The following is a 26353-nucleotide window of genomic DNA, read 5'->3' as shown; positions in this document are numbered from 1 at the left end:
CACCTCCTCTCATCTGCTGGCCAAACCAGGAAATGTTTAACAAAACTAATGGCCTTTTTTAGTTCAGTTCAGTCACTCAGTTGTGTCTGACTCTTTGTGACCCCATGAAGTGCAGCATGCCAGGCCTCCCTGTCCATCACCAACTCCCGGAGTCCACCCAAACCCACGTCCATTAAGTTGATGATGTCATCAAACCATCTCATCCTCTGTCATCTCTTCTTCTCCTGCCCTTAATCTTTCCCAGCATCAGGGTGTTTTCAAATGAATTAGCTCTTTACACCAGGTGGCCAAACTATTGGAGTTGCAGCTTCAAAATCAGTCCTACCAATGAACACTTAGGAATGATCTCCTTTAGAATGGACTATTGGTTGGATCTCCTTGCAGTCCAAGGGACTCTCAGGAGTCTTCTCCAGCACCACAGTTCAAAAGGATCAATTCTTTGGCACTCAGCTTTCTTTATAGTCTAACTCTCACATCCATACATGACCACTGGAAAAACCATAGCCTTGACTAGACAGACCTTTGTTGACAAAGTAGTATCTCTGCTTTTAATATGCTGTCTAGGCTGGTCATAACTTTCCTTCCAAGGAGTAAGCGTTTTTTAATTTCATGGCTGCAGTCACCATCGGCAGTGATTTTGGAGCCCCCAAAAATAAAGTCAGCCACTGTTTCCACTGTTTCACCATCTATTTCCCATGAAGTGATGGGACCAGATGCTATGATCTTCGTTTTATGAATGTTGAGCTTTAAGCCAACTTTTTCACTCTCCTCTTTCACTTTCATCAAGAGGCCCTTTAGTTCTTCTTCACTTTCTGCCATAAGGGTGGTGTCATCTGTATATCTGAGGTTATTGATATTTCTCCCAGAAATCTTGATTCCAGCTTGTGCTTCCTCCAGTCCAGCGTTTCTCATGATGTACTCTGCATATAAGTTAAATAAGCAGGGTGACAATATACAGCTTTGACATACTATTTCCTATTTGGAACCAGTCTGTTGTTCCATGTCCAGTTCTAACTGTTGCTTCCTGACCTGCATAAAGGTTTCTCAAGAGCAGGTCAGGTGATCTGGTATTCCCATCTCTTTCAGAATTTTCCACAGTTTCTTGTGATCCACACAGTCAAAGGCTTTGACATAGGCAATAAAGCAGAAATAGATGTTTTTCTGGAACTTTCTTGCTTTTTCGATGATCCAACGGATGTTGGCAATTTGATATCTGGTTCCTCTGCCTTTTCTAAATCCAGCTTGAACATCTGGAAGTTCACGGTCCAAGAATTGCTGAAGCCTGGCTTGGAGAATTTTAAGCATTACTTTACTAGCATGTGAGATGAGAGCAATTGTGCAGTAGTTGGAGCATTCTTTGGCATTGCCTTTCTTTGGGATTGGAATGAAAACTGACCTTTTCCAGTCCTGTGGCCACTGCTGAGTTTTCCAAATCTGCTGGCATATTGAGTGCAGCACTTTCACAGCATCATCTTTCAGGATTTGAAATAGCTCAACTGGAATTCCATCACCTCCACTAGCTTTGCTCTTAGTGATGCTTCTTAAGGCTTATTTGACTTCACATTCCAGGATGTCTGACTCTAGATGAGTGATCACACCATTGTGATTATCTGGGTTGTGAAGATCTTTTTTGTACAATTCTTCTGTGTATTCTTGCCACCTCTTCTTAATATCTTCTGCTTCTGTCAGGTCCCTACCATTTCTGTCCTTTATTGAGCCCATCTTTGCATGAAATATTCCCTTGGTATCTCTAATTTTCTTGAAGAGAACTCTAGTCTTTCCCTTTCTATTGTTTTCCTCTATTTCTTTGCATTGATCACTGAAGAAGGTTTTCTTTTGTGTGTGTGTGTGTAATAAAGTTTTATTAAAGTATAAAGGAGATAGAGAAAGCTTCTGACATAGGCATCAGAAGGGGGCAGAAAGAGTACCCGCTTGCTAGTGTTAACAATGAAGTTATATACTCTCTAATGAATCCAAAGAATGTCTGGAGGTTGTAAAGACCTCATCAGACCTACTCCCATAATTTACATTTTAAGGTAACACTGTCCTCAGGCAAGATACATCCTTGTAAAGACCAGGTCTACTCCCATAATTAACATTTTAAGATAACAGAAGGTTTAATCCAAAGACTGTCCTTAGGCAGGATACATTATTGTTATATAATCCTAAGGAATGTGGAGAAAGAAAAAAAGTTTGTCCTTTCTTCCTCCTTGAGAATTCCAGACCCCTCTCTCTTTGGGGACCCCTAGACTCCCTATCAACCTGCCTAGGAACTGACTCTCTCATTCCCCCCTTTTCTTTTAGGAGAATTATGTTGCCTAGGGAAAAGGGGCGTCGTTCTCGTTCCATAACTACTTCCGAGCTGATAAGGGGCGTTGTCCCTAAATTGGTGAGGCAACATATTCTCCTAATCCTCATATTGAGGATATCTGATCCAGGGGCCCCAAATAGTAGTTGGAGGAAGCTACAGCAGTAGCAGGAGTTTGAGCAACCATTTGTAACTTAAAAGTTTTCATGCGGCTAGAAACAAATCCAGTTACACAATTACAGATGCAGGGAGCAAACAGCAAAAACAAAACACCAGAATTATTGTAATTAAGATAGTTGTCCACCATGGGGAACTAGTTAATGTCTCCCAAAGTGAGGCAATTGAGGAATCAAAATTAAAAGTCACATTATGTCCATAGTTAGAGTACAAAGTTGCACCAGTCCATTTTAGGGTTGGTAGATGTCATCAGATGAAGAAGAGGCATCGCATGTGATTGTTGTCGAAGGTATTCACAGACTTGGAGAAAGTCTTTTTCTTGAAGTGGGGATGTCCACCACAGGAAGCCTTCCACTGACGAAGAGGGGAGCTCTCTGCAGACCCAGCAGTTAGACCGATTGTGGAATGTAGCATAGGAGTGAGCCCAGGACAGGAATATATTGTCTTGAGGATACAACAGCAGACTCAGGATATTTGGAGTCAGCAGAAGTAGACTCACATAGATTATCAGGCCCATCCGCTGCCCTTTGCTTAACTCTAGAGCTCGGGTCAGGGCCACAAGCTCCGCTAACTGAGCACTGGTTCCCTGGGGGAGAGATTTTGCTTCCAAAACCTGTTCAGCAGTCACCACAGCATAACCTGCTTTACGCTTTCCATCCTGAACAAAAGAACTGCCATCTGTAAATATTTCCATGTCAGGATTGTCTAATGGGGTATCCTTTAGATCCTCCTGAGCTGCATAGCTCAAAGTTAGGAATTGAGAACAATCGTGATCAGGTGTTTCATTTTCCTTCTCAGGCAGGATTTAAATTTCCAGAAACTTTAAGCTTAGTTACTGGTCCTTCTAACAACAATGACTGATACTTAAGAAGCCTACTGTCTGTCATCCAAATATTAACCTTAGAATGTAAGATTCCACTCACATCATGAGAAGTCAGTACATTTTCGTCCATTAGTTATTTTTAAAGCTTCAGGTGCTAATAAAGCCGCTGCCCCAATTACTCTTAGGCAGTGGGGCCACCCACATGAAACTACATCTAATTCTCTGTTTAGATAAGCAATAGGTTGTTGGTGAGGCCCTCGGGGTTGTGTCAAAACTCCCAATGCCACACCTTTTCTTTCAGTGACAAACAAATTAAATTCTGACCCTGTGGGCAAGCTCAGAGCTGGAGAGCAGTCTGAAGAACCTTAAAAGCCTTTTGAGTTTCTGGAGACCAAACCAGTTTGTCGGTTTGGGCCTGCTGAGTTTCAGCTATAAGTTTATATAAAGGCTGAGCAAGTTCCCTGTAACCCGGAATCCAAATGTGACAGTAACCTGTGATTCCCAAAAATCCTCTCAATTGTCTTAAAGTCATAGGTAGGGGGTGATTTAGTATAGGTTTAATTCTCTCAGGGCCTATGGCCCTAGTCCCTTCTGATATGATTAGGCCCAGATATCTAACCGATTGTTGACAAAGCTGAGCCTTTTCTCTTGATACCTTGTAACCACAGCCTGCCAGAAAGTTTAAGAAATCCTCTGAAGCTTGCGAACAAGCTTCCTCTGTCTCAGCACAGAGCAAAATATCATCTACATATTGTAACACCACTGCTTCAGAGCAGAAGAAGGTTTTCTTATCTCTCCTAGCTATTCTTTGGAACTCTGCATTCAAATGGGTATATCTTTCCTTTTCTCCTTTGCTTTTCGCTTCTCTTCTTTTCACAGCTATTTGTAAGGCCTCCTCAGACAGCCATTTTGCTTTTTTGCATTTCTTTTTCTTGGGGAATGTCTTGATTCCTGTCTCCTGTACAATGTCATGAACCTCCGTCCATAGTTCATCAGGCACTCTGTCTATCAGATCTAATCCCTTAAATCTATTTCTCACTTCCACTGTATAGTCGTAAGGGATTTGATTTAAATCATACCTGAATGGTCTAGTGGTTTTCTCTACTTTCTTCACTTTCAGTCTGAATGGCCTTTTTACCCTCCGCTTTTCTCTTCTATTTAAAAAAAAAAAAAACTGGCATCCAGACTCCGTTGAGATGTTTTTCAGGGACACCACCTTCTTGGACACCCCATTTTCCAAATAAAGTAGCTATTCTTTGCCTCTGCACCTTGTCTCTCGATTCACTGGCCTGTCATTTGCAGAGCAATGTTAGACCAGAGACATTGTCATACTCTTCTTTTCTTCTCCACACTAGCATGATTCTTTCAAGGAGGGCATGTTTTTATAAAACAAAGAAAGCCTATATAAATAGGCAATCTTACCACACTGAATTAACCACATACGGAAGCCTAATTACTTCCTTGAGGAGAGATGTAGGCATGTCCCCCTCTGCCTTGCAGAGCAATAAAGCTATTCCTTTCTACTTCTTGTTTCTGATATTCAATTCAGCACCAGTGCACAGCTTTTAGCATCAGGTAGAATGAAATAAATACTAATATTTTAAAACATCATTTGACATAAGGCTATAAATAACCATGTAAAAAGATATTTATTTATTTGGCTGTGCCTTAGTTGCTGCAGACAGGACTCCTGATCTCTGCTGTGGCATGCAAACACTTAGTTGCATGTGGGGAATTCAGGTCCTAAACCAGGGATCAAACTCAGGCCCCCGGCATTGGACACACAGAGTCTAAGCCACTGGACCATCAGGGGAGTCCCAGTAAGTACTGTTTTGTTTTAATTTTACAAACCTTTGGGTGATAAAAGGAGAGGTAAAAAGGACCAATTGAGGAATATTTGGGGAAGTAGTGGGCCTGGCGTGCTGCAGTCAATGGGGTCGCTAAGAGTTGGACATGACTGAGCGACTGAACTGAACTGAACTGAATGGGCAAAAGAACCTAGATTTAACTTTGGGATTTTAGGGACCTCATGAATTCATTTGCTCTACAACTCAAACTATAACCTCTTAACACTGTTAATAATCCAATATCCAGTGACATCAACTAACAGATCTCCGATGGCCTTTTCTACGTCTGAGGACTAACTTGGAGGCTGAAGATATTATTTAAATTGTTTTTCAATTCTACCAATGATTATTTGGGGCTAATTTTATGTCTCTGCCCAACTGAACATACTTTGTAAACCACAAATCAAAGTCTAATATATGCAGGTTTGAATTCATCCAAAATGAAACACTCAACTCATAGAAGGTAAGATATAAAAGGCTTAATCAACCCGTCAATATCCATTCTCTGAGTTTTAAGCAATCTGCAAAATAATCCTCAATTCTACTTCTTAGAAAATATGCCAGATGAAAATAAATCTTTAGCCTTATCATTTATAAGTTGTCTAAGATTGTCTGAGAGTGCTAAGTCATAACCACTGGACCATCAAGGAATTCCTAGATTGTCTTCTTAAGTGATGGATAGCCAGTGATGGATTTACAACTGGATTGAATTTGCATTTTAGGCCAACATTTTTGTTTGTGTGTGTCCTCTTTGGAGCATGAGAGCTTTCTCTAGTTGTGGCATGGACTAAGTCACCCTGATGCAGGATCTCAGTTCCCCAACCAGAGATCGAACCTGTGTCCCCTGCATTGGAAGGCAGATTCTTAATCACTGAGCCAACAGGGAAGTTCCATCAATTACTTCCTTAATCATTATCGAGTTTTCAGTCCTTATGTCACTCACCCTTTCTGTGCCCTCTGACCTTGTTACCTATTCCCTCTCTCCTGGGTCCTTCCCTTTACTATCATCTCTGATACCATTCTGCTTGGTAATTTTCCTGGCAGCACTTACACAGTTCTTAGCTGAGAATCCTCTTTTCCTGTTCCCCAGGGTTCTGTTACTCTCTCCTTCCGCAAACACTACCTAAGATACTGCATCCACTATTATGACTTCAGCTGCCACTATACTGATGACTACAAAACACTATCGATGTGTCTCACTTGTCCACTGTGCATTTCCCCAAATGTAGATATTCCCTGAGGTGCCCTTTCCTGGTTCTTTTCTCTTCTCTCATGATCTGTTCTCTCTAATTGGTTCACTTCCTCCCAGGAGTTGAATTTCCATCTTTTCATCACAGAATGCCAAATCAGGATGTCTAGCCTAAAAGTCTTCTGAGATTCAGGACCATATGCCCCACTGCCTATTGGTGGATCTCTACCTGGATGAACAGGAAGCATGTCAAACGCATAAGTAAATACTAAGAGGCCATCTTCCAAGAAGCCCCATCTTTTCTCTCACAATCACAATCTTAGTAAGTGCTATGGGGCCCAGAGTAGGCAGCTCCCAAATGTGTTTCAAAGGCATGTCAATTATTTTGAATTAAAATTACTTAAGAAGTGACCAATACAAGAGGAATACTGACCAATATTTCTGTTTCTCTGAAAATTGGAAAAAAGTCTTTCATGTGAAAGGTTTTCCCAGCATCTGGAGATAGAAACATCCTTATCACTAAAGGTAGGAAATTTAGAGGCTGTGATGCCCATGTAAACAAGGCTGGTTAATTCTTTAATTTACTACCCTAAAAGTCCAAACTCTGTTTAGATGTCTCACTAATTGATCTAAAACTTAAGTTTCAATGTCTTGTCAATACCTCATAAATGTATTATTTCTTTGTCTAAAAAGTGTAACAGGTGGCTCAGATGGTAAAGAATCTGCCTTCCATGCAGCAGACCTGGGTTTGATCTCTGGGTTGGGAAGATCCCCTGGAGGAGGGCATGTAAATTGGTGCAGCCACTGTGCAAAACAGCATGGAGGTTTCTCAAAACCTAAAAACAGAGGTACCCAGCAATTCCACTACTTGTATATATCCCCCCAAAATAAAAACACTACTAATTTGTAAAGACACCAGCACCCCAGTGTTCATAACAGCATTATTTACAATCAATTGCCAAGATATAGAAGCAACTGTGCCTATCAACAGATGAACAGATAAAGCAGATGTTGTGTGTGTGTATACATACATGTATTTCATAAAATGAAATATTGCTCAGCCATAATAATAAATGAAATATATCCATTTGCAGCAACATGGATGGACTTGGAGGGTGTTATGCTAAGTGAAGTAAGTCAGAGAAAGACAAAGAGTATGTGACATCACTTATGTGTAAAATCTAAAATATACAGTAAACTAGTGAATATAACAAAAAAGAAGCAGACTCACAGATCTAGAGAACGAACTAATGATTACTAGCGAAAACAAAGGAGGAAGGGGAAGAGGGACAGGGGAGGGGCAAAGGGGGTGATGCAGTGATAATTTTGAAGCTGAGATGATTTAGGCTGTTTCAATGAGGTCAACTAATTTATTATTGTTTTTGCAGTCCTAACTTCTTAGAAAGGAATCAAATTGAAATTTTACGAACAGTGAAGAATATAGAGGCAAGAATGAGTAAGTTTATTGAAAGGAGACAAGGCCAAAGCCAGTTGAGGAACTGGATTTGATAGATAATCCAATGTTTTAAAGAAAAGGATGAGTACTTGATGGTGAGAAAGAAGCAAAGCAAAATTCTAAGACAGATAAAGAGTTCAAAAAGCAGGAATGATCAACTTTATTTGGTGACAATGGATTGAAGAATAATGAGAAACTAATAAATTTCATAGATAATGGGAGGTGAGGAAAAAGAGATGAATTAGAGAGTTATAAAAAACTGGTGCTGAAAAACACAAATGTTAGTAAGTATCATAATTAAATCTCTGTGGGATGTTATCCCTCTAATATACGCTTTACCATTATTGTGTAAGACAGGCTCATCATAGCAAGCTCTCTTAGTGTGTCCTAAGACAGTTAAAATGGCAGCCCACTCCAGTACTCTTACTTGGAAAATCCCATGGACAGAGGAGCCTGGTAGGCTCCAGTTCATGGGGTTGCTAAGGGTCAGACATGACTGAGCAACTTCACTTTCACTTTTCACTTTTCACTTTCATGCATTGGAGAAGGAAATGGCAACCCACTCCAGTATTCTTGCCTGGAGAATCCCAGGGACAGGGGAGCCTGGTGGGCTGCCGTCTATGGGGTCGCACTGAGTCGGACATGACTGAAGTGACTTAGCAGCTTAGCAGCAAGGCAGTTAAAGAGAATGTACTATTAGTTTAATTTATGTGTGACCTTCACTTCACCTTTGCCCACTCTTCTAAAGCAAATGTCCGGTTCTTCTATGCCCCTTCAAAAAAAAAAAAAATTTTCTACTTAATTTATCAGCTTTCCAAGGTGAAATAAGTTGAATGTTTTAATAGTAAATCTCAAAGTAGAGTGTGTTTAATTACTGACCTTACATTTTTTATTATGTGTAAAATTGAAATAAAGCTATTTTTTCCAGATGAAAATATGCCAACTGAGTCTCTGTATTTAGGGTCAAAAATAAAGCTAACATACTAATGAGAGTATTCTTTCCCTTTGCTAGTTTCAATGAATAAAATTAGAAGATTTAAACCCACATTTACTTATTGTTCTGTGTTCTGCTTTTGTATTTAAATAGCATTTAATTTTAACATGGTCATCTGCTTTTCACATTTGGTAAGGCATAGAGAAACACCTATTAGTGTTTTTGGACATTTTTCTATATCCTGTGAGCAGCAGTGAGTCTCCTTATAGAATGTAGGGAAATTCCCTCACAGGTGTTGGGGGACTCCTCTTCTCTGCCCCCATTTAAAATAATTTAGCTGACTTCTCCTTTTAGTTATACATTTGTGTAAGACAATAATAAAGAAAATGTAAACAATACCATAAAAGTAGCTATTAATGAGCTTTTCTTTAGGATATACTTCCAAAATTAATATAGAAATACCAGGTCATAGGAGCTGGTAAATACTGCAGGTCTTATCTCACTGAGTACCTGTTTACAGCTGCTTTCATTTATTTAACAAATATTCACTAAGATCCAACTAGGTATCAGGCCTTGCTCTAGACACTAAAGATGCAGCAGGAACCCACTGATGATCAAACACCAAAATCCCTGCCCTCTAAACAATTTAGAAAAGAGAGAAATATAAGAAAGAGATTAGAAATATACTTTATCCTATGATAATACACTGAAAAAATTAAGTAGTTAAGGTGGCTGGGAAGCAGTAAGGGTACTATTTTATACAGTACAGTCATGGATGGTTTCTCTGGTAAGGAAACACTGGAGCAGAGATCAGAAGAGGTGAGGTAGCAAACGGAATGTGTATTGAGACACAGCACTGACATACAGTGACTGACCAGCAGAAATATCCTGAGGGAGAGCTGTGGTTAACATCAAGGAGTGTGGGGTCAGAGTGGCTGGAGTCCACTGAGAAATGGTGTAAGTAAGAGAAAGTGCAACCAAGAGGGGTGGGGACTGTGTACAGGCCTGGTGGAGCCTTGCCTGGCCTTTGGCATTTATTCTGTGAAACTCAGGAAGCCACTAGAGCTTCTGAGTTAAAGTGATTTAGATTGAGTTGTCTTTAAAAAGAAAATCCTGGGGACTTCCGCAGCAATACAGTGGTTAAGACTTTCTCTTGCAGTGCTGGGGGTGTGGGTTTGATCCCTGGTCTGAGGACTGAGGTCCCACATGTCAGGGGTACACACACACAAAAAAAAAATCACCCTGGGATTGACATATACACTACTATGTATAAAACAGATAACTAATGAGAACCTAGTGGATAGCACAGGGAACTCTATTATACTCAAGTGTGCTAAGTCACTTCAGTCATTTCTGACTCTGTGACCCCACGGACTGTAGCCTGCCAGGCTCCTCTGTCCATGGGATTCTCTAGGCAAGAACAGTGGAGTGGGTTGCCATTTCCTACTCCAGGGGATCTTCGGAACCCAGGGATTGAACCTGCATCTCTTAATGCCTTGGGCATTGGCAGGCGAGTTCTATATCACTAGCGCCACCTGGGAAGCCCAAATGCTCTGTGATGACCTAAATGGAAAGGAAATCCGAAACGGAGGGGATATATGTGTACATATAGCTGACTCACTGTGCTGTAGAGCAGAACACACAACACAGTTAAATGACTATATTCCACTAAAAATTAAAAAAAAAAAAAGACAACCTGGCTACACACTGGAGGAGAGAGAGTAGAAGCAGCGGTATCAGGTAGGAGGCCACTGCTGTGATCTGGTGAGAGATGACAGTGTTGGACCAGGGAGGCAGCAGTGCCTACCCATATTACTTTCATAGAAATATCACATACTAAGGTATCATATAGAAAAGTCCATCACAAATGGATAAACTCGATACATGCGCACAAACTAGACATGCCAGATGCTCCTTCATAATCCTTTCTAATCTCTAACCTTCAGGGAAACCTGATTTCTAATAGCATAGGTTAGTTCCACCTACTTTTGTACTTTATATAAAAAAATCACATAAAAGCATGAATAGGCTTCTTTCAACATTCTGTCAGACTCATCCACAGCATTACAATAGATCTCAGATAATTCTCATCACTACACAAATGCCAAGTATGACTACATCACACTGTACATACAAACTCTAGATATAGTTTAAAAGTAGAGCCCACAGAATATGAAGACAGAAGGCATGTATGGTATTTGAGAGAAGAGTGGACTGTAACTCCAAATATGGTCTGAGAAATTGGAACTGAAATACAGAAAACTGGGGAAGAGCAGGTTTGGGAGGAAAATCAGGATTTTGGTTTAGAACACATTAAGTTGAGATGTGTAGGATCCTCTCAACAGAGTCATCCAGTAGAGAGATATTTGAGCCTGTAGTTCTGAGGAGAGATACAAGTCAATGATAAAAATACGAGAGCTGCTTATGGAGCCACTGATCAAATCAATTACCTGGGGAGTGAGTTATAAGTAGAGAAGCATGTATGGGCCTGAGTGTGCCCTTAGACATTTGAACAAGCCTGTAGAATATAAACATTTGGCACATAAAACTAGCTCAGATTTTGGTTTGGGTTAAGTGTATTTTCCTTAGGCTGAGCCACTGTTGGGGACAGGGTTCAGCAGATGTAGGTAATGTTGTCAGTCAGCAGGTACACTGCTTGCTAAAAGTCATTCCTGTCCACGTAAACTCTGATCTAGTCCATTCACATCAACAGTACGTGAACCGAGAACTTCCAGATGTTCAAGCTGCATTTAGAAAAGGCAGGGGAACTAGAGATCATATTGCCAACATTCACTGGATCATAGAAAAAGCAAGAGAATTCGAAAAAATATCTACTTCTGCTTCACTGATTATGCTAAAGCCTTTGACTGTGTGGATCACCACAAACTGCAGAAAATTCTTAAAGAGATGGGAATACCAGATCACCTTACCTGCCTCCCAAGAAATACAGATTTCTCGGGAGGCAGGAAAAGAGGGAGGAAAAGAAGCAACAGTTAGACCAGACATAAAACAACAGACTGAGTCTAAGTTGGGGAAGGAGTACATCAAGGCTGTATATTGTCACCCTGCTTATTTAACTTATATGCAGAGTACATCATGCAAAATGCTAGGCTGGATGATGCACAAGCTGGAATCAAGATTGCCGGGATAAATATCAATAACCTCAGCTATGCAGATGACACCACCCTTATGACAGAAAGTGAAGAAGAACTAAAAAGCCTCTTGATGAAGGTGAAAGAGGAGAGTGAAAACTCTGGCTTAAAACTCAACATTCAAAAAACAAAAATGACGGCATCCGGTCCCATCACTTCATGGCAAAAAGATGGGAAAACAATGGAAAGAGTGACAGACTTTATTTTTTTGGACTCCAAAATCACTGCAGATGGTGACTGCAGCCATGAAATTAAAAGATGCTTGCTCCGTGGAAGAAAAGCTATGACAAACCTAGACAGCATATTAAAAAGAAGAGACATTACTTTGCCAACAAAGATAGTCAGAGCTATGGTTTTCTAGTAGTCATGTATGGGATGTGAGATTTGGACCATAAAGAAAGCTGAGCGCCAAAGAATTGACCTTTTTAACTGTGGTATTTATTGGAGAAGACTCTTGAGAGTCCCTTGGACTGCAAGGAAATCAAACCAATCAATCCTAAAGGAAATCAGTTCTGAATATTCATTGGAAGGACTGATGCTGAAGCTGAAGCTCCAATACTTTGGCCACCTGATGTGAACAGCCAATTCCTTAGAAAAGATGCTGATGCTGGGAAAAGATTGAAAGCAGAAGGAGAAGGGGACAACAGAGGATGAGATGGTTGGATGGCATCACCGACTCGATGGACATGAGTTTGAGCATGCTCTGGAAGTTAGTGATGGACAGGGAAGCCTGGTGTACTGCAGTCCATGGGGTCACAAAGAGTCAGACATGACTGACTGAACTGAACTGAATGCATTTACTTATTTCAATATGTGCAGAAGAAAAAGTGCACTTCCATATTAATTTAATCATAAAACTAAAAAACCGACAACATTATTATTAGAACTTTGAAACCTACGTTTCTCAGAGTAGTTGCCATTAAATGTGCAAAGGCTCAATAAATGTTGAACGAATAATTTCATATACAATTCAAGAATATTTAGTGACTATATATATCCATTTCACTGTGATATGTGAAAGTTAAAGAATCATCCTTACAATTTAGTTGAGAGAATGAACTCATTATATTAAATGTATCTAGATAATCTTCTTCCTGTGTGTGTGAAATTAAGTAGGGGCAGGAGATATATGTTCTTACCTGGGAAAGTGCCCTATCTCTTGAGACTGTATTCACAAAATCTCAAGTAAGACTGAACTGTTGGAAAGTTGAAGGTAGAAATCATGCTTTCCTGTGGTGACCACATTATCTCCAAGGATGTCTGAGTTCCATGTCCATCTCTGTTTATGAGTTGGAAAGCAAGGGGCTTGGCCAAGGTAAATGGGGAAATTTGAGGCTTTTTTTAAAGATCCCTTTGTGAATACTTCATTTTGGAAAAGTTCTTTGTTTTCTTCCTTGTACTATATTATTGTTCTCCCATAGAGATTGTTTGATTCACTCAGCTTAAAAAGAACAAAAAAACGAAACAATTTAAATCAACAACAACAAAGTATGCCCATTGCGGGCAGGGAAAGAAGTAAAGAGTAGAGGGGGATGTGAGGGGAGTGAAGTCCTAGGGACAAGCACAGTAGGGGCAGAGATCATCAAATTAAACAAGTAAACGTTGTAACATGCTTAGTCACTCAGTTGTGTCCAACTCTTTGCAACCACATGGACTATAGCCCACCAGGCTCCTCTGTCCATAGGGTTCTCCAGGCAAGAATACTAGAGTGGGTTGCCATGACCTCCTCAAGGGGATCTTCCCAACCCAGGGATCAATCCCAGGTCTCCCACATTGAAGACAGATTATTTACTGTCTGAGTCACCAGGGAAGCCCAGACATTGTAATAGGCAAGCCAATATGTATGGTTATAGCTGTAGACAGCATACCTTTAGTGGTTATAGTAACAAAAGCAGCGGAAAGCAAAGGTTAAAGTAAAAGAAACATCCAACATGGAATCAGTCTAACTCCATGTTGACATGTTGACTTGACTCCATGTTGGTTCTGTTTCTTCTACTTTCACCTTTGCTTTCTGCTGCCTTTGTCACTGTAACCACTAATGGGATGCTGTCTACAGCTATAACAATACATAATGGCCTGCCTTGGGGAACCCTACCCCTCTGCTTGAATGTTAAACTAAAGTGCTTTTTTTTAGCTCACAGGGAGACTTTCTAACCCTGCCCACCTGTGAATGGACACCACAAGAAAGAAGAAATTAACACATCCCTTGGCCAAGGCTGAGGCTGACCAAAGCAGGAGATGTTTTTCAAGACTTAACGGCAATTTTACTTTACATCTTCACCCCCTCTCTGTTCTATGAAAGAAACTAGCATCCAGCTCACCTTTCTGCATAAAATCATTATTCCTTGCCTCAACAATGCATTGCCCAATTTACTGGCTCACTGTGTAACTTGGACCGAGCTTGGACTCAGTAACAACATGATATCAGTGAAATTTAGGAGGTGAGAGGGAAAGACACTCTTTATACTCTGGAAGTTCTGTAGAGTTTAAGATAAGGAATGTCATAAAATCACAAGCTTTTGTGTGATGAACTGACAAGAAAAAATCCCCAGAAGTGTTCAGAAGAGAGAAAAAAAAAAACACAGTGAGGGAGTTGAAGAGGCGTTTCTAGAAAAGGTGAATCTAAGAGGGACGGTGCAGTTAACTGTTGTTTGTGTTCAGCCACTCAGTCATGTCTGACTCTGCGACCCCATGGACTGCAGCACATCAGGCTTCACTGTGTTTCACTATCTTCCGGAGTTTGCTCAAATTCACGTCCATTGAGTTGATGATGCTATCAGTCAGACACCCTAGTAGAGATTTCACTTCTGCTGGCTGGATGCAACAGAAAAAGGCCTCTTCCTGGAAGAGCATGGTTAATAATTTTCTGCAATTGGCTGAGTCACAAATGTCACATGACTAAATCTAATTAACTAGAAAGCTCCATGAACCTCAGATTTTGGCCCTGGCCATCCTCCTTTTGCACAGATTTCCAGCTCCTGGCTATCCAGCAGCTTCCCTAAGCTCCTCCTCTTTTTCCCATCAATGGTCACCAGGGTGCAAAGGACCCTAAAACGTGAAGATTAAATATTTTCAAGAGAAAACTCTGGTTGACAGCTGACTTGAAATAAAAAATGACCGATCACAACAGCAGACAACTAGGGGAATTAATTTAAAAAGAAGGAGGGGAACTGGTAGGAGAAAAAATCAAGACAAACCCTGTGAAGATTAGAGGCAGAAGGAAACATACCCAAGGTATGAAAGAGGTGAGGTGGGCTGAGTGAAGAGGGAGGACAAAGCCAGGTTGGCAAAAACTAAAAGCAGTTGCTTGTAGACCACCAATGCCTTCCTTTCCTTTCTTGTAAATGCATTTGCATTCTTTTTCCTGCAGGCCCCAGACTTGTAGGTAGCTGGGCTTTAGCTGCTCAACAGCTGCTACATTGTACCCTAGAGGCAACTGCTTTCACTGCCAGGCAAACTAATTCTTATGTAGAGATTGAACAATTAAGTACTTAGGTGTTCTGCCCTTGAAGGAAGACAGCAGATGTCACCACAACATTCGTGCGGGGAAAAGAAGAAATTTCTCTTCTGCAAATTTAAATGAAAACCTTGGAGCTGATTTTCCTTTAAAGGAATACTTCTATGTGGAATCTTAAAAAAAAAAAAAAGTACAAAAGAACTTATTTACAAAACAGAAACAGACTCACAGACATAGAAAACAAACATACCCTTATCAAAGCAGGAAGGGTAAATTAAGAGTTGGGGTTTAAAATATACACAACATTAATAGGGACAGAATAAGGGGACAAAGTAGGTGATTAAACAGTTAATCCCACTAGGGAATCTTATGTAGAGAGAAAAGTATGGAATACCTTGCAAATTAATGATCACTTAAAAAAGCAAGCTTGCTTAGCAACAAAACAGTGCAGCAGCTCAGGCCATGACCCCAAGCAATGAAACAATGGTGGAATAAGACCTACATCCTGCCCACTGAAGTCAGCAAGTTAAATGATACTTGAGAGAGGCTTCTTCTGCATAAACTAAGAGCAGAAATTAAGGGAAAAGGTGACAATATACTGAAACCTGAAAAGATGTACTATATATATATATATATATATACACATGCCTTTTTGTTCATTTCCATTGCACCTTGACAGTCCTGTTGGCCCATAGAAGGTCAAAAACTACCCCAAGACATGTAGGAGGAGTTAATGTCTCTCACAAGCACTCTAAATAGTACTAATAAACTCTTTCCTTACCTGTAATTCTGCCTCTCATTAAGTTCTTTTTTGTGCCAAGACAGAAAAACTTATGCTTTACTAAGAACCAAAATCTGGAGGAGAAAATGGCAACCCACTCCAGTATTCTTGCCTGGAGAATCCCATGGACAGAAGGCTGGTGGGCTATGGTCCATGGGGTCGCAAAGGGTCAGACACAACTGAAGTGACAAATACATTGTATTTGTACCCAAATACATTCTGCATTTTCACTACTATATAATAGATAACCAACAGGGCCCTACTCTATACCACAGGGAACTATATTCAATATCTGGTAATTACCTATAATGGAAGAGAAGCTGAAAAAGAATACATTTGTATATATATATTTTATATAAAACTTTGTGGAAAGCTAATTCCTTTTATTATTTCATACATAACTGAATCACACTGCTGTACACCTGAAACTAACACAACATTGTAAATGAGTTATATTTTAGTAAAACTTAAAAAACAAAGGAGGGCAGGCAACAGCACATTCAGTTAGATAATCTCTTTTAAAGGCCACTTGTTAATTTTCATTATATACATAAAACTAATCATATTTTAAATATATCCTAAGAAAATTTAGATATTTGCCAAGCAACTAAGGCTGAATACTAACTTGATTCTGCTAAATGAGACAATAATTCATTCTTTCACTTTAAGCACAATAAATGCATGTACAAAAGTGAAAGACCAAAGAAAGATGTTTTCTTCTAAACTAGAGGAGCTTTAAAAAGCAAAAGGATTTGGTGGCATAATTCTGATTATTTTTAGATTCCCATTCAAATACCTCAGAGTAACCAATAAAGAGAAGAAAGTCTTTTTTCATTATTGTACAGTTTATATTATTTACACTATGTCCTCCAATTCCTCTGGATATCAGACATTTGGGTATGTAAAATTTCAGACTGAAGAGTGCCTGTTTTACCCTACCTGTAGACATTTTAGAACCTTTATTTATTATGTGTATACATGCATACACACACACACATTTTGAAAAATTACAATCAGTCATGCATATATTTGTCCAAATTTCCTTAAATTTGAACTGTCTAGAAAGCTACTTCCTTTTATTCTTTCTTTGCTCAATTAAAATTTAGATACATTTAAGCAAGTATCAGATATTAACCTTCCAAAATATGAAATATAAAAATCAATTACATTGCATTTAAGAAACTATTAATTAGTGTCACCACATAAGAGCATGTCTTAAATTGCTTTTGACATATGTGATGTAATCTAAGGTTTCTTGGACATTCCTTATATTTTTCTCTTTTAAAAACTGTTTTCGTAAGCCAGCACTAGAAAAAGAAAAGAAAATACTATCTTTAAATCCTCTTCCTGGAGGTGCCTGAAACTGTACATTGGATATTTTATTATAGGGATACATATATACCTATAATAAATAGCTATAATAACATAGGTATATAAAATATACCCATGATAATACATAGTATATTCATATATATATGAATAAAATTTCAATTAAATGTGTGAAAGGATAAGTTGTATGAATTTTATGAAGCAAAAAGATACTTCCTGAGTAAACAGTAAGTGCAGAAATCTAAAATAATTCATAATAGACAAAAAGACATAACTGTCTTTCTACCTAAATCTAGAGAAGGGATTAGTTGGGACTGTCTTACCTCCTTAGGCCACTTGGGAAACTAGACCACATCAGGATCCTTAACCTGGGTTCTAAAAATGAGAGTTCACAAGGAGTTCATAAAACCCTAAAACTATATGTGTGGGTGTATGTGGTGTCTCTGCATAATTATGTATTTGATAGGAAGAGAGTCTTTAGTTTTTAATCAGACTTCAGAGACATGTGTGTTCCCCATATGAGTTTAAAAACTGAGCTAGAAGATTTCCAAGATTCTCAGAAACCATCTAAGTTTTATCAGATCAGGAGTGAAATGAACATCAGGTAAACATGAACTTTGAAGTTCAACATTCACTGCTCCTCTCTGAATGACTATCATCTGGTAATTTTCCACCCTGAACAATCCATCCATGGCATTCATGGGTAACATGGAGACATCAGGAGAGCGAAAAAGCGAAAGTTGCTTAGCCGTGTCCGACTCTTTGTGACCCCATGGACTACACAGTCTATGGAATTCTCTCCAGGCCAGAATACTGGAGTGAGTAGCCGTTCCCTTCTCCAGGGGATCTTCCCAACCCAGGAATCAAACCCAGGTATCCCACATTGCAGGCAGATTCTTTACCAGATGAGCCACCAGAGAAGCCCATTTTTCTCAACACACACACAAAGTGGGTAACTTGCCATTCTAAATGCCTAGCTTGGCACATCAGCCTGCCCTTGGCTAGAATAAAGTGCTTTTCTAACCAAGGGAATGGCTCTAATTTTAGGCGCAACCCATTAAAGGACGCTTGCTCCTTAGAAGAAAAGCTATTGACAAACCAAGATGGTGTATTAAATAGCAGAAATATTACTTTGCCAACAAAGGTCCGTATAGTCAAAGCTATGGTTTTTCCAGTAGTCATGTATGAATGTGAGAGTTGGACCATAAAGAAAGCTGAGAAACGAAGAATTGATGTTTTTGAACTGTGGTGTTGGAAAAGACTCTTGGGAGTCCCTTGGAATTCAAGAAGATCAAACCAGTCAAACCTAAATGGAATTAATACTGAATGTTCATTGGAAGGACTGATGATGAGGCTGAAGCTTGAATACTTTGGCCACTTGATGCAAAGACTTGACTCATTAGAAAAGACCTTGATGCTGGGAAAGACTGAAGGCAGGAGGAGAAGGGGACAACAGAGGACAAGATGGTTTGATGGCATCATGGGCTCAATAGCCATGAGTTTGAGCAAGCTCCATGAGATGGTGAAGGACAGGAAAACCTGGTGTGCTGCAGTCCATGGGGCCATAAAGAGTCAGACTGGACTGAGCGACTGAACAACAACAACTTAAGACAAGAGTTGGCAAACAATATCCCATGGGCTTAATCCTGCCTGCCACTTGTTTTTATAGTGCTTAAAAGCTAAAAATAGTTTTTATCTTTTAAAATACTTGTTGTCTCAAATATATATACATAATAGATTTGATTTTCCCTTTCAGGCAACAAACCTTAAATTATTTCTTGCTCTTCTTAGAAAAACAAGTTTGCTTACATTTCGTCCAAAAAAATAAATGTCACAGTGAGACAGACATAAAAGAAAATAAATTTCATTTAATCTGATTTATGAATATGGATTGCAAGCATCTTAAATACAATATATATATAGACACATAATATATCTCAAAATATTAAGAATATCCATACATTATTCATATTTATTACGATGAAATTATTTCCTCCAGGAGTTCAAGAATGTTTCAATATCAGAATCTTCAAGAATATAGTTAACATATTGAAAGGTTAAAAGAGAAAAACTAGAAGCATGAAGGAAAAGCACGTAAGGATATAATGGAATACAAAACTGTCATGACTGAGGCTGTACTGGAAACAATGAGACACCACTGTTTGATTCAGACAGATCTAGTCCAACAGGTCACATCATTTGTTTTCTGTGTATGTGTTCAACTGTGTCCGACTATTTGCAACCCCATGGACTGTACCCCACCAGGATCCTCTCTGTCTATGGAATTCTCCAGGCAAGAATACTGGAGTTGGGTTGCCATTTCCTATTCCAGGGGATTTTCTTAACCCAGGGATCAAACTCACATATCTTGTATCTCGTGCATTGGCAGGCAGATTCTTTACCACTGTGCCACCTGGGAAGCACTATGTCATTTGGTTTATTTGAGTTTAAAAAAATAAAAATTGTCTCCTTTCATTCCTGTTCCTGGCAAAAGAAACACCAAAACTGGTGGACTTTAGCTACCTGGACATTTCTTCCTTGCAAATATATACCCCGTCTTTGTTATCTTTCCACCAACTCATTTAGAGAAGTATTATGGAGAAATGAGGATGTCATTTTTTTCCCTCTTATAGGGAAAATCAGTTTGTCATTAGATGTTTCATTAAATAAAATGTGCTCTGATTCCCATACTTCTTTCTGGGAAAGTGGGTCTTAATTCTATATCCTATGCTGATGCATCAAGTGTCCAATACAGAGAATGACACAACCTTGGTGCTGCACACACAACAGTGCTGTGGTGAAGTTAGTGGGCCAGGGAGCACACAGCCTGCCTCTGAATCTCTGTTTTAGTAATAATTAAAATGTCACCCTGCTGGTAAGTCATCCTGTTCCTCGAAGCACCAGTTTTTTTTCATTTAAAAATCAAGGATAATAATAATAATACACACACACACACACACACACTATAAAAATGCCTGGCCTAGAGTAAGAGTTCAGTATATATTGACTCTTCTTATAGTAAAATATATATAGTAGAGAAATCTCTCAGTTATTGATAGCTTGCTTTTATTTTAGGTCATTTTACAAATAGGGCTTCCATAAGGTCCAGCTGTATAGTAAATAGTTCCTCTTTTAGAGTCCCAAGAGCTCTACTCTAGAATTAATGCAAATTCCCTCCTTTTCAGTTGGTTTGATGAGGCTTGAATATCTGCAACAATGCTCTGGTGGGAAAGCTGGGCCACAGGCTGCACAGATGTGGTTTAAGCCAGCTGGTGCCCAAGCAGGTCTTGCATATGAAAGTCAAGCTAATCTGCATAAAGCACGTTGTAAGCTAATTCCAAGGGGATTGTTTCATTATTTGTAAAGGAGTACTCATGGAACATACTCTTAGCATTTAATAATAATAAAAAAAAATTAGAAATTGTACCAATGAGACTGGGCTCTTTCACCAATTCCATGTGATTTTGGCTCAAATAATGAAAAGAGCTGGAGATTAAACTAATTCTTTTATCTCCTGGGCTACATAATCAGGAAATGTATTATCTGTGGAATATAAGAACAGCCATCTGTTCACAATTTAAAAATGTATGATATTATTACAAAAATATGATGTCATTATTTCACTGTTTTTGAAATATGAGGAACAAACAATGAAAGATAAGATATTCAGGTGGCATTTCAGAACTATTTATGATATGTGGATCTAAATTTCTGTATGTGCTGATATATTTGGCAATGATTTTATCCCAATTGAGCTGATGATGGCTGCTGTTCAATTGTCTGAGTGATTCCTTTTTATATAGTGTTTCTTCCCCTGACCATTCTAAACTCGTCTTAGTATTTTAATGTAGCTTTTATAAGAATGTAAATTTGAAAAGTCCTTAGTTATAGAGAAGATAACTGTTATCATAATACTTGTTTTCATAATGCCCAGACATAATCATGCCAAAAAGAATCACATGGTACCTCTCTACTTTTATATACTGGCTGCTCATTATTTATTTAAAAAAATAACAAAAGCATATGAGTTGGCATGATCTTTTAGGCATTCAGTTCAGACATATATAAACAAAACAAAACAAAAAACTGTTGTTACCCTAAAGGAACCTAGCGACTAGTAAGATCTGCCCTATGAAGTCAGCAACACGACTGAGTGAAGAGGGCAAAGGTAATCCAGTAGTTTTAAGGAACCAAATAAATGATAATTGTTTGAAGAGCCCATATTTTAAATTTATGGATAAATTAAAGGTTATTATTTTCATTAGTTTGTGCCTGAACATCTCTCTTTCTACTCAAATAAACTTTGCGGACTTAAATCTTCCAAGTCTGCAGCTCATAAAACAGGAATATAATCGTACAACTCTTGCCTATTAAAACTTAATAAGTGATTCTCAGGGTTCTATTTACATGACTTTTCCCTTAATTATACCCTTACCAACCCTAGAGAGAATTTTGAGTTATGAGACTAAAGTACTTTCTAATCTTCATAGAAAGGAGGATTTATGAGATTTATCCAGCAAATTTAGAAACTGCAATAACAAAGTTCGTATTACATTACCATTCAAGAGCGCCATCTGGCCCCTGGTAGAGGTGGTGGTTATGGAAACCGTGAAGTGTGTAATACCAAGCACGAAACTCAAAGGTACAGACAATGAAAAGAACAACATAAAACAATACTTCTCTTTGTTCTCAAAATATGAAAAATATTCCACATGCCTTCTACTTCACTGTTGTATCTTGGTGGGCCTCAACTTTCATTTTTAAAAAACACTAGAACTTATCTGAGTTTCCCTTATATTCCAAATACTGTTTGATTCTTTGATATTTGCCCACCCTTATTTGTAGCCTCTTGAAAAATGCTAATACTGGTAATGTCAAAATATGTTAAGTAAATCAATCTATTACGGTAGCACGGCTAAAAGTTAAAGCAAATAAAAATTTAAATAGACATAACTGTCTGGATCCTCTACAACCACAATACCATAAAAATGAAGAATCTTTAAAACAGAATATAAAAAGGTCCAGGGCTTCAGTCGCTATCAGAACTGCTTTCTAAACTGTCATTCATTCCTTGTTGACCATACCAAATGGCTAGAACCCAACACTGTCCATCTTTCAGCAGCTGCTGCCATTGTTAAGTCTTTCCTAAGAGCATTGTCTCCTTCCCAAGCAGAGCTCAAATTAGATGAGCTCAGTAGTATTAAAGATACAGTCCAGCCAAAAATGGGTGACTTTGAAATAATCTTCAATGATAGACTTCATTCCTAATGTCCTAATGCAGGTTGAGTTATAGGATTATTCATCTTTGAAAGTTACAAATGTCCAAGGTAAGAAGAAATGATTCTCCATGCCTTGAAAGCTTAGGAATCTATCCCTTAGTAAGTAGCGTGAAAGTGAGGGAGAATAAGGCTCAGAATATGTGATATTGAGGCAGAGACTTTACACAAACTGAATATTATTTTGTTGGGTGCTATATGGTCAGGGCACTCAAGATGGCTGTTCTTTTGCTCTCTGTACATCTCCTGACTGACCAGTGCCTGTTTCACCTACACCCTACTCACATGACTGACTGACCTTCCTACAGACCTGCCCTTGGACCCAGCTAGTGATTGTTCCCACTAGCTTTTCAAAGGGGTTGTAAGTGGTGTGCCCTTCTGCAGGTTTTCCTGGTAACTGACGAGCCTACCTTATGTCAATCCCTCCTATAACGAGTAACCCTCCCTCTACCCTGTCATGCAAATGGTGGGTGTCACTCTAGGACCTTGCTTCTGACAGGTAGGCTCCCCCATCCATTAAACCATTGATGTTTCTGTCACTGACTCCAGATTCTTTCTTTGATCTTGAAGCTGGGAAAGTAAAGGCCTTGCAGGCCTGCATGGTACAACTCAACAGGTGCGTTTAAAAAATAATCTAATAGCCCTATTTTGTAGTTATTAATTGGTTTTATAGATAGTTTTTAGTTCAATCCTAAACTCCCGGAGTTGGTTATGGACAGGGAGGCCTGGCGTGCTGCGATTCATAGGGTTGCAAAGAGTCGGACACGACTGAGTGACTGAACTGAACTGAACTGCTCTATTTACTCAAAACCATGCCTTCTTCTCAGAGCTGTTTCCCAAAGCTCTCCTAGGAATGGGGCCTTGAACCATCACATGTGATCACAGGACTGCCCAGTTCCTCTGTGACTCCATCCCTGGCACACAATGACTAGAAGAAGGTTGTCACAGTCACTTACTACTCATTAAAAAACAAAACAAAACAAACAAACAAACAAAAAACAACCCTTTCTTATTTTCTGTGACAGGGGTTAAGGGACAGCAGGAGTCCTCTGAACTCACATATACAGGCCCATTCAACCACAGGATCAGCTGTGCTAGAGGATTGAAATTGCCCTCACTCACATTTTTAGCAATTGGCACCAGTTGTTGGCTGGGGACTGGGGTTAGCTCGGATGCCTCATCTCTTTTTCTGTGCAGTCTTTAAACTTGGGGTCTTCAAGCATTGGTTTTCTAAGGTCAGTGTTACAACAGGACACAATCAAAAGCTATAAAACCTCTTGAGATCTGGGTGTAACTCACTCACTGTCACTTCTGCCATAATTGGTCAGTCAAAGCAAGTCATAAAGTATCCTAGGTCCAGCGGGTGTATAAACAGATTCCGCCTCTTGTTGAGAGGAGTGATGGAGTCACACTGCAAAGGAACATGGGCCCATTGGTAGCAGCCACCTTTGAAAAAAAGTCTACCACATGAGGTGGGCACCTCATCCAAGATGCTCCTTAACACAGCATTCAGATTCTATTCTAACTCATACAAAGGAGTGAATTAACTCTGCCTCTCTCTGTTGAAACTCAGATGGTATTGGTGGTATCCATCCAGTTAGCACTTTGAGGACAGCAGAATAATACACGGTTATCAGCTTGAAAAAAAATTGGCTCAAAGAAGGACAAAGCTGAGACACGTGGAGGAATTCATGACATCTCAGTCCCTGATCTGGCTCTCCCTGAGGCTTCTCAGAGGTGCCTTGAGATACTTTTTGTCCATAGGATACCTTCCCTCCTTGGTGAACTTAATTTGGATAGGATTCTGTCACTTGTCCCTAAAAAATAGTCTTAAACTCACACAGATATACAGATATATACAAATATACATACATATACATATCCATGTATATACATAAGCAGATACATATGTATGTCTGTGAGTATATATATGTATATGCATGTGTGCATGCTTGGTCGTTCTGTCATGTCCGATTCTGCAGCCCCGTGGACTGTAGACCACCAGACTTCTCTGATGTTTTTAGACAAGAATACTGGAATGAATTTAGGCAAGAATTCTGGATGTTTTTAGGCAAGAATACTGCAGTGGTTGCCATTTCCTCCTCCAGGGGATTGTCCTGACTCAGGGATTGAACTCGCATCTCCTGTGTCTCTTGCATTGGCAGGCAGATTCTTTACCACTGAGTCACGTGGGAAATTCCTATATATGTGTATATATTCATGTGGTTTTCAGTTTATGATATAGTGCTCTTCACTCCAGTTTTTCCAGTTCTCATGGCTGTTTCCACATTACTGGATGCTTTTTAAAATGTTGTTCCAATTTATTTTCTGGAGGTAAATGCACTTGGAAGGCTTACAGGGAAAAAAAAAATGTGTAAGTAAGCAAACACTAAAACACACCTAATTCCACAGTGAAATAAAGTTCCTAAAATAGTACTTTAATGTGTGACAGATCAACTAAAAATGCTACATTTAAGTCTTTGAACATTTTCAAAAAATTCATTCTGGCATTACCAATAGCCTAAGATGAGTATAGCATAGTGCCTTGCATTGGGTACATGAAAATGACCAAATATCCCAGGTCATCATGATGCTTATAACTCAGGCAGAGAGCATATAAGCACATATATGTCATGTGTAAGCACCAAAAAGTTAATTGCCAAAACAGGTATGCAACCAGTTGACAGTTGGTCCATAACATCTACTTCCTACTTCCTCTACCTTTTGAGAATATTAGCTGAACACATGGGCGATCAGCCAAAGACTATATTCCCCAGCCCCCTTTGCCATTATATAATCTAGGAAGTAGGTTCTGAACAATGGGAAATGAGTGGCTGTGATGTGTACCCTTGAGACTATGTTCTCCTGCTCACTGTACCTCTTTCTGAAGTAAACTCACTGAGAGAAAGCGGAGCAGCTACCTTGGACTGAGAAGTAAAAACCACACACTGAGAACAGCAGACATTGACCACTCACTCACCTCTGAACTGTTATCTTATTATCTAGGGCATTGCACTTTGTATCTTTTTATTATACATCATTGAGTCAACGGACATGAGTTTGAGCAAACTCCAAGTGTAGTGAAGGTTGGGGAACCTGGGGTGCTGCAGTCCATTAGGTCGCAAAGAATCAGATATGACTGACTGACTGAACAACAATAGCATATATATTAACTATAGTTGTCCACTGGTATCCACATAGGATTGCTTCCAAGATCCACTGCAGAAACCAAATCCACAGATGTTCCAGGCCCATAGTTGGCCTTTCGTATTCATATCCATGGCTCTACATCTGCAGATTCAACCAACTGTGAAGATGTAGTACTGCCATACTTATTAAAAAAAACCATATGTAAGTGGACCTGCCAGTTTAAAACCATGCTGTTCAAGAGTCAACTGTACTTTGACAGGTGGGAACTGCTAGCTGAGGGAACGCAGACATTTGAGGGATTGATTCTTTAAGGAAAGGGTTTTAGGCCATGAGGGTACCTGGTGAATGTAGTTTCTTTAACATCAAACTGATTAAGGTCACTTATCTTTTCCCTTTGTATCCCCAGGGCTTAGCTCTGTGGCTGAAATTCTGTAGGTATTTTATAAATATTAGTGAAAGGAAAGAAGAAAGAAA

The 26353-nt window shown here is 39.3% G+C and overlaps 1 protein-coding gene across 1 annotated transcript in view; it reads right to left on the bottom strand.

Annotated features, from left to right (window-relative positions):
• The window catches only part of CTNNA2 (catenin alpha 2), a 1382498-nt gene that overhangs the window by 1025475 nt on the left and 330670 nt on the right, over window positions 1–26353 (bottom strand). The window lies entirely within an intron of this gene.

The sequence above is a fragment of the Bos mutus genome, chromosome 11 (assembly GCF_027580195.1).
Source record: "Bos mutus isolate GX-2022 chromosome 11, NWIPB_WYAK_1.1, whole genome shotgun sequence".
Taxonomy (NCBI): domain Eukaryota; kingdom Metazoa; phylum Chordata; class Mammalia; order Artiodactyla; family Bovidae; genus Bos; species Bos mutus.
The sequence above is the reverse complement of the archived record's forward strand: the minus strand, read 5'-3'. Positions and strand labels throughout refer to the sequence as shown.